Here is a 9,018-nt window from a genome sequence, read left to right as displayed (position 1 = left end):
ATAGTTGTTTTTTCCATTGCTTATTCTGAATCCAATAACACTAACTTGGAAACCTCAGGAAAATATATTAAAACTTACCAAAATGCCTAAAAAAGGCATAGTCAATATTAAATAATCAACAAATGTTAGTTTCTGGGTGTTATATTTTGGTCAATGATGGAAAAAATTCTTAATTGTCTCCCATAACTAACAACATAAATAATTGTCTCTATTATGTAAATCGTTATTCTCTTGGGATCATGAGCAGCCTAAGTTACTCTCTTCTTCAACAAACTCCTCATGGCATTTTTCACATCTGTGTTTCTCACTGTGTAAGTGATAGTATTTAACATGGGAGTGAGAGTTCCATAAAACACTGTCACCACCTTGTCTGCAGGTTAGTGGCCGCAGGATGTGTGTGAGCGAATATACAAGGAACAAAAAAGAGCACCACTTCTGTAAAGTGGGAGCCACATGTAGAGAGGGCTTTTCGTCATCCTTCAGAGCTGTGGGATTTCAGGGCGCTCAGGAAGATGATGTAGGAGATGAGAAGCAGGGAAAAAAATAAGCAAGGCCATGCCCCCAGTGTTAGCTGCCACCACAATTCCAGGCCTGTAGGTGTCACTGCAGGAAATTTCCAATAGTGAGTAGAGATCACACATGAAGTGTTCAATGACATTGGTACTACAGAAGGTCAAATCTGCTGTGAAAAGAATCTGCTTGGTGGCATGCAGGATCTCCCCAATCCAGGCCACCACCACCAGGAGCTGACAGAGCCCCTGTCGCATGATGGTCATGTAGTGCAGAGGTTTGCAGATGGCCACATAGTGGTCATAGGCCATGACAGTGAGGAGTATGATCTCTGATGCTCCAAGGAAGTGTCCCATAAAGAGCTGACTCAGGCAGCCACCCCAGGAGATGGTTCTCCTCTTGTACAGCAGGTCAAAAGTCATTTTAGGGGTGCTGATGGAGGTCAAGGAGGCATCTAACAAAGGCAAATGGATGAGAAAGAAGTACATGGAAGCTGAAAGCGTGGGGCTGAGGGAGATGGTGATGATGATGAAAAGATTGGCCAAGATGGTGAATAGGAAAATGAACAGAAAGGCAACAAAGAGTATTTTCTGCAAGTGTGGATTCTGTGTGAGTCCCAGGAGAACAAATTCAGTCACATTGTTGGGAAGCCTGAAGAAATCCATTTAGTAAGCAGCAGGTTCCTCGGGCCTCAGTTACCTACAAAGGAATAAAGAATGATACCTATTAATCATGAAAGGATTGTGTTCTAAACTTCTTAGGAAAAAACAAAAACAAACAAACCAAAAAAAAAAAAAAAAGTCTATTCACTGTAACTGTGGGGCATTTCCTTAGCAGTTTGCCCCAGTACTTATTTCAAGTCTTTCTTATTTTCTCCATAATGCTTTCCATCTCTTCAGACACTTAGCCCCTGTGTCATGTGAAACACCTCCAGAACAAAATTTTATGTGTAATTTGCTGAGAAAACACTGGGATGTCTACATGAGATCTGAATTCTCATTCTAGTTCTCACTCAGTGTAACTCTGCAAAGCTTCAGAGTGTCCCATGCTTCTGAGTTTTCCTCTGTGTCTGTGCAGTTACAAATTATAATTCTCAGATATAACTTTCTAAGTTTACAATCATTTCAAAGTTAAGAATTTTTCCCCCTTCCATGAGAATTTACATTTAAATTCTCAGCTCTAAAGTGGATGGAAAGGCACCATCAATAATTATATTTTATAAGAAGGGAGTTTAAGAAAATGTGTATCAGTCATTGGGAGACACTCTACCTGGTATCAACCAGAACACATAAACTATCCCATTGTTTCTTCACTTATCTCTAGTGCCTGATATGATATCTGCAGTGTCTGAAAACTATTGTATGGGTGCTCAGTTGTGTCCCACTTTTTTTGACCCCATGAACTATAGTCTGCCCACCAGGCTCCTCTGTCCACGGAATTTTTCAGGCCAGAATACAGGAGTGGGTTGCCATTTCCTACTCCAGGGGATCTTCCCCATCCAGGGATTGAAGATGTATCTCCTGCATCTCTGCAGTGGCAGATAGACTCTTTACCATTGCACTACCTGGGAAACCCCTGAAATCCGTTAGGTGATGAATAAATACTTAGTGAATTGCCATTTGCCGTGAGTAAAGTATGACTGCTTCCCCTGACCATAAACCTGTGATAAATTCAAGTGTTCTTTTCCCCCTGCTCTGTTTACCATTAGTCTCGACTTTATGAGAACCATAAATATTTGAAAGGAAGCTGCACTCCAGTTTAATAGTTCCTGACACACTATTAAATGTGTGTAATAAATATGAATACATTTAGTTATCTCTAGGAAAGAGCATGTTAGTGGGTTATTTTACCTTCAGTTTAATTATGGTGTTTGTTTATTGTTATTTAGTCTTCAAATTTGTGTTCCACATACAGTTTAACATATTCAGTAAATTTACAGCTTCTGTAGATGTGGACGAACAACTCATGTAGGTGTTAAGTACACACAGATCTTTCACACAGAAGATATCCTTATTTTCAAAGTTCTGAAAATAAAAATTTTATGTGGAAAACAGAAATAAATAGATTGGTAGGTAAGATAGAAAGTTAACCTGCTACACTTAAACATGTATACACAGACTAACACAAACACAAACGAAATCTTCTACTTAAGTATCTATTATATGCTTACTCATACAACAAATATTGTGTATGTTAATGTATGTTTATTCACACAATGTCATGCATGAAGAGTGTCCTAGTTAGATGCCTTTGACACCTGAAGTTTCATTACCAAACAGCACCAAGTTGTCCATCCATGGTAGGAATGGAATTCCCATCCCTTTATGTTTCTGCTGCATACAGACTCATGTCTTCTCCCAACTTCCCATGGTATTCATCTCCCTGGTCCTAGGCTACTGCATTACCATTAATAATAGAATTAAAAATTTGGGGAACATTTTCCAAATAAAATAGAAGAGAAAACATAAATGTAAAATGTACTCTGCAAAACATATGTCTTTCTTTTCAAAGATAAATGGATAAACTTTTATTTTTTAATTATCTGGAGAAATATTTTATACCTATGTAAAAACTATGCAGCAGCTCCTTTGCATTTTATTGTTTTCGGGTTGGATTCCCCCAACAGAATAGAAAAGGATATAATGTACTTCCTACTTAATAAAAATTTTTGAAATAAACATGAAAAAGTATAAACCACTTTTCCATTTTTCTTTGGCTCTACAATATTCATTCTAAGAATAGACCCTGACAGAAAATACAGGGCTTTTACAAAAATATATTTAAAATATACAAAAAATATATTTATAAAACATAAAAATATATTTAAAGGACAAAAATAATTATGTTCAACACAAATATTAAGAGTTGCATAAATTTTAGAAACAACACGGAATGTTAAAAATTGGAGAAATGGATAATTAAATGTAGGGCATCACTTTGCTTATTGTGTAGATTTTTTAAATTGTGCAGTATCACTGAAAGATTCTTTTTTTTTTTCATTTTTTTTTAATTTTATTTTATTTTTAAACTTTACATAATTGTATTAGTTTTGCCAAATATCAAAATGAATTCTTAATTTGTAATATAAAGTAGAGAAAGTCTAGATGCGAATTTGAATTGCATAACTATTCTAATTATAACTAGTGTATTACTCAAACTCTGTTTAAATATATATTAATAAGAAAAAAGGCCCAAAACTTTCTATTTCTGAATTAATGATATTATATATGTGTCTATCTTTCTTAAAATTTTGTATGCTGAAAATGGGATTTCGATTTCAGGTGAAGATAAGTGGTGATTACATGATTTGTAAGATCCATTTAAACCCCAAAACCTATGATTATACAATTTCCTAGAAAAAGAATCTCATCTGTGCTCACATATATGTGACATGGATCCATGTCCAGGGCTTCAGGCAGCTCTTAGTTCACTGAGAAAAAAGTGAAGTTGTGAGATTTTAAATTGTCAACTAGCTCAGCTACAATAAGTATCTTTGTTGATGTATAAATGATACCTTTGCATGAGCCTTAAAAGTACTACCATATATTTTGTTTGTAGGAAAATCTGTAGTTTCTTAGCTGTGGCTAATAGGACCCGCGAGGTATTCCACCATCATTAGCAGACCTTTCCAAGTACTCAATTACTTCATGTAAATTAACTGAAGAGCACAGGAGAACTTTTATAGAACCCATCTTTAATTTTGACCTCCTCTTGTGTCTACAAGAAGACAAAACACTATCATAAGAGTAAGAAAATAGTTGAGCATTTATGAATTTAGATATTTGATAATGTGTTTATTATGAGGTCTTACTATTTAGTATTATACAATTTAAACATCTGTGGGCAACTGATTTTTATATTTTATTATAATAATTATTTTTAAATTGATTTACTATTCATGCTAATCATAATTTTAAAATATTGCTTTCCTATATACATTAATTTATAATTATAAATCCTGCTGCAATATTGTCATTTCACACCACCAGGTAAAGTGCACTGTACTTCTTTGAATTAGTTCTTTCCTGTGTCAGTTTTGGAATTAAATTAGCATGATAATGTTGAAGGTAATTCTATTCTTCGATTATACTGAGATATGTTGAAATGCACTTATTGAAGCCATTTAAATTAATCGTACAATATTCATATGGAATATGAAAACTAGGCAAAAATATTCACAGTTTATAACAAGGAAATATAAGACAGGAAAGAAGAATGTCATTTGACAAAGAGAAATAAGAAGCCAGGAGACCAAATCTTGGACCAGGATCCTTATCTAAATTATTTTACAAGTGAAGTGACATGACACATTTATGCTACCACCTACTGTAAGGCCCATTACAATTATCTATGTAAATAAATAAATACCAATTTGATATTTGAAGTAATTTTATCAATAAATTTAAATAAATTCACCTCAGAAATATTTCTGTATAGATCAGCACTCATTTGGCATGTTTGAATATGTTTGCATTACTAAGAAGAAAAATAAATTGTACCTAAAGCTTGTTTATAGGGGTTTCCCTGTTGGCTCAGATGGCTAATAATCTGCCTACAATGACAAAGACCTCAGTTTGATCCCTGGGTTGGGAGGATCCCCTGGAGAAGGCAACCCACTCCAGTATTCTTGCCTGGGAAATCCCATGGAAAGAGGAACCTGGTGAGCTACAGTCCATGGAGTCGCAAAGATTTAGATACTACTGATTGATTAGTATTTGAGCTTCCTGGGTGGCTCAGGTGGTAAAGAATCTGCTTTCAATGTGAAGACCTGGGTTGAGACCTCTCTTTGATCCCTGGGCCTGGAAGATGCCCCAGAGAAGGAAATGGCTACATACTCCAGTCTGCTTGACTGGAGAATCCTATCGACAGAGGAGCCTGGCAGGCTACAGTAGTCCATGGGGTCACAAAGATTCGGACATGACTGAGTGACTAACTGGTTGGTTGGTAAAGTTCAATTGGCTCCAGAGAATGTGAGCAGCATGTACAATGAAAGAAAAGAGTTTTAAGAAAGTGAAACTATTTGATCAAACTTATATTCACTGGGCTCTCCAATATTAGGGTGCGCAAATAATATTTGTGATGTCAGATGCTGAAGACAGTTTGGGAATTTAAAATTATCTAAACAACTATTAGTGATATGGATTTTCCTGAAGTGTCATCATGAAAATTTCATGGACTTGTATTTACATTTGGAATGAAAGTCAGACCAGAGAAATAGCATGTACTGACAAAGTCATCATTCCCAATCTCATTAAAGATTGAAACCCATTCAGAATTGTCTGTTAAGTAGTTATCCAGTCTCTATTTAAATAGCTACAGTGCTGGGTAGAGAAATTGATTTATAATCTCTACATGTGTCTATCCAACTCCCCAAGCATGAGAACAACATAGAAAGGAAAGAGTGGAATCAGTTCCAAATCATAGAAGGTTTCCATGAAGATATTCTTCAAAAGAAGTGTTCCTGGAGCTATACCAGGAAAGTCTCTTTCTGGAATACAAGTTCAAGGATACAGAGATTTAAAATTACAAAGACAGAAACTAAGATTCTCAAAACTGAAGGGTAAACCAGAATGAAAGCAAGATAAGTTATATATGGATCTTATTATCGTTGATCAGAAATTAGTTGAAGGATGGTTCGATTTTTGCTGTCAGGGACTAATTTCACAAAAACAAGGTAGCTGCTAAAGTGTTCTTATGGGCAGCTTCATGCATTTCAATAGGTAGACAAACATATCCTCAAAATAACAAAGCCCTCAGGAGCAGAGATTCTGTTGTTTTAGTCCAATCCAAGGAATCTTTCATCACAGAAGACAAGGACATCTCCAAAGTTTTTTTATCAGGAATGGAAATGTTTTGGGGAGGTGAACTGTCATCTTGTAACTCCTCCAATTTTACTTCTAATTGAAGTAGAAGCAAATAAACAGTATTTATGGCAATAAACATATTGTTCTGGGTAGAATTACAGAACTGGGAAACACCTTTCAATTTACCTAAGCAAAGTGCTTGTAGAAACAAGGAAAGCTGTTTAAGGTTATAGAAGATGATGGCATAGTCTGAAAGAAAACTAATGTCTCCGGATCCTGAAGCTAATGTCCTTACTCTCCATCACATTTTCATGACAATATATTTGATAAATATTGTTATGATTTCTTTTTTTTTTTAATTTTATTTATTTTATTTATTTTTTATTTTTAAACTTTACATAATTGTATTAGTTTTGCCAAATATCGAAATGAATCCGCCACAGGTATACATGTGTTCCCCATCCTGAACCCTCCTCCCTCCTCCCTCCCCATACCATCCCTCTGGGTCATCCCAGTGCACTAGCCCCAAGCATCCAGTATCGTGCATCGAACCTGGACTGGCAATGATTTCTTTTTTTTAATTTAGCAACTATTTCTTTAATTTTTTCTTAGTTTAAAAAAATTTATTGATGTGTTGTTCATTTACAAATTTGTGTCAATTTCTACTACCTAGCAAAGTGATTCAGTTATATATTTACATATATATATATATATATATATATACAGTCATTTTCATATTTTTTTCCAATATGGTTTATCACAGGATATTGAATATAATGCCCTTGTTTTACAGTAGGACATTGTTGTTTATCTGTCCTATATATAGTAATTTGCATTTGCTAACCCCAAACTCCCAATCCACCCCTCCTCAACACCCTTTCTCCCATGGCAACCACAAGCCTGTTGCCTGTTTGTGAGTCTGTTTTTGTTTTATAGATAAGTTCATTTGTGCCATATTTTGTCAAGAAATTCCACATATAATGATATCATATGGTACATATGGTATTTGCCTTTATTTTTCTGACTTATCTCACTTAGCTTGATAATCTCTAAGTTCATCCATGTTGCTGTAAATGGCATCATTTTATTCTTGTTTATGGCTGAGTAGCATTCTAGTCCATTTCTTTCTTAATAAAACCTATGGTACCATGAAGTGTGAGATTGGAATTTTCTGTCAAAAGAGGAAATATACCTATTTTATATATATATATATATATATATATATATATATATATATATGTATATATATATATATGGCATATATCACCCCACTCCAGTACTCTTGCCTGGAAAATCCCATGGATGGAGGAGCCTAGTAGGCTGCAGTCCATGGGGTTGCTAAGAGTCGGACATGACTGAGTGACTTCACTTTGACTTTTCACTTTCATGCATTGGAGAAGGAAATGGCAACCTACTCCAGTATTCTTGCCTGGAGAATCCCAGGGATGGGGGAGCCTGGTGGGCTGCTGTCTATGGGGTCGCACAGAGTTGGACACGACTAAAGTGACTTAGCAGTAGCAGTATGGGATATATATATATATATATATATATATATATATATATATATATGGCATATATATATATACACACACACATTTGTATCTTGTTAGCAGACTTCATTTACAAAAAGAGCCAAAATTAATTTAAAATAAAATCTCATAAGTTTGGCACTTGTTTAGCTGAGAAATACTTCCTTTGATCAACTGTGGAATAATGATTCCTGGTATATGTATATATTGTGTGTATATATAGTATTTATTTAAATTACTATAAAGTAGAGGTTCTGACGAAATGTTTGTTGTCTTTGATATCTTTTGAAACTTTTGAAAGTATCAAATTTGGATTTAGAAGGATGCAGATCTGAATACTAGATTTTTCTCTGATATTGGGCAGATCATTGAACTTCTTTGAACTTCATTGCTTTTCATCAGTGAAATGGGAATCAGATTAGATCAGATCAGATCAGTCGCTCAGTTGTGTCCGACTCTGTGACCCCATGAATCACAGCACGCCAGGCCTCCCTGTCCATCATCAACTCCCGGAGTTCACTCAGACTCACGTCCATCAAGTCAATGATGCCATCCAGCCATCTCATCCTCTGTTGTCCCCTTCTCTTCCTGCCCCCGATCCCTCCCAGCATCAGAGTCTTTTCCAATGAGTCAACTCTTCGCATGAGGTGGCCAAAGTACTGGAGTTTCAGCTTTAGCATCATTCCTTCCAAAGAAATCCCAGGGCTGATCTCCTTAAGAATGGCCTGGTTGAATCTCCTTGCAGTCCAAGGGACTCTCAAGAGTCTTCTCCAACACCACAGTTCAAAGGCATCAATTCTTCAGCACTCAGCCTTCTTCACAGTCCAACTCTCACATCCATACATGACCACAGGAAAAACCATAGCCTTCACTAGACAAACCTTGGTTGGCAAAGTAATGTCTCTGCTTTTGAATATGCTATCTAGGTTGGTCATAACTTTCCTTCCAAGGAGTAAGTGTCTTTTAATTTCATGGCTGCAGTCACCATCTGCAGTGATTTTGGAGCCCCCCAAAATAAAGTCTGACACTGTTTCCACTGTTTCCCCATCTATTTCCCATGAAGTGATGGGACCAGATGCCATGATCTTTGTTTTCTGAATGTTGAGCTTTAAGCCAAGTTTTTCACTCTCCTCTTTCACTTTCATCAAGAGGCATTTTAGTTCCTCTTCACTTTC

At 35.8% G+C, this 9,018-nt stretch overlaps 1 pseudogene; it reads right to left on the bottom strand.

Annotated features, from left to right (window-relative positions):
* Positions 1-248: 248 nt before the first annotated feature.
* LOC139176145 (olfactory receptor 4C3D-like) lies at positions 249-1,175 on the bottom strand (annotated as a pseudogene).
* Between the last annotated feature and the right edge of the window lie 7,843 nt (positions 1,176-9,018).

Source organism: Bos indicus, chromosome 15, assembly GCF_029378745.1.
Source record: "Bos indicus isolate NIAB-ARS_2022 breed Sahiwal x Tharparkar chromosome 15, NIAB-ARS_B.indTharparkar_mat_pri_1.0, whole genome shotgun sequence".
Classification (NCBI taxonomy): domain Eukaryota; kingdom Metazoa; phylum Chordata; class Mammalia; order Artiodactyla; family Bovidae; genus Bos; species Bos indicus.
Note: the sequence above shows the minus strand (reverse complement) of the source record. Positions and strands in the feature narration are given on the sequence as shown.